The sequence below is a fragment of the Tigriopus californicus genome, chromosome 3 (genome assembly GCF_007210705.1).
Source record: "Tigriopus californicus strain San Diego chromosome 3, Tcal_SD_v2.1, whole genome shotgun sequence".
Lineage (NCBI taxonomy): Eukaryota > Metazoa > Arthropoda > Copepoda > Harpacticoida > Harpacticidae > Tigriopus > Tigriopus californicus.
The window spans coordinates 2,380,060-2,380,953 of NC_081442.1; the positions used below are offsets into that span (position 1 = coordinate 2,380,060).

The 894-nt window shown below is 41.8% G+C and overlaps 1 protein-coding gene across 1 annotated transcript in view; it reads left to right on the forward strand.

Moving 5' to 3' along the window:
- LOC131878009 (neuropeptides capa receptor-like) overlaps positions 1-894 on the forward strand; it is a 58,994-nt gene that overhangs the window by 20,731 nt on the left and 37,369 nt on the right. The window lies entirely within an intron of this gene.

Consider the following 894-nt stretch of genomic DNA (forward strand, 5'->3'; position numbering starts at 1 on the left):
GTTCATTCATAAATTGAAATAAATTAGTTATTAAAGGCTTATTCAAACTGGCCTTCTTCAACGCCAAGGTCCGGAAAAGCTCCAATTGAAAGAAGTAATGTGAGGGGGTTTAGTTGACATGAGTGCTAGAAGATAGGAATATGCTCATTTTATGCATTTTACCAGCAACCTAGTTCCATGGGAAAAAGAATTCCAACTCATCAAGTCCAGCCACTCGAAATGGAAATGAATCTCCCACTCAGCATGAACCGAGCCGAGTTCAAAGGCTTTGAACTCGCACCTCTTGTCAAAAGTGATTCATTTGAGCCCAACTCACCTGTCCATGCTCTTCAATCACATGAAGACCAGTCAGGCACTTGAACGTGGAACAAAGGCCGACCAAAGAAAAAACAACCCAACTCTTTGGTTTAGAATTCATTTTTTATCCCGGAAGGCCATGGTAAATTGTTTTGGAACATGACACGTCCGGAAAAAAAAGAATATTCAGGATGTGAGAAGTGACGCGGAAACGAGAATGAGGTTCACACCAAAATTAGTGTATGACCTCACGAGGCAAGAGACATAATTACGTGCTTGACAGGGCTCCTCAAGAGACCCTTAACACAGAATACGGTGGTTAAAAGGGCAGAGAGATGTTTCTTGGGAAATCCCCGGCGAAAGACCTTGTCCAAGCTTTAGTGGAAGAACTTGACGGCAAATTTGGAACACACATCAAAGTCCTTGAAAGAAGTTGGCCTAGTTAGGGTCAAGTACCAAAGAGTGAGTTGTCGACGTAAAAGAGTACGCATTGAAATAGATCTCGACAATTTAGGACCCGCTGGATTTTGCCATCCCTATCAAAAAGCCACAAGAAAAAAAAACAATGGTATCTTGTTTATGTAACACCTAGTACCT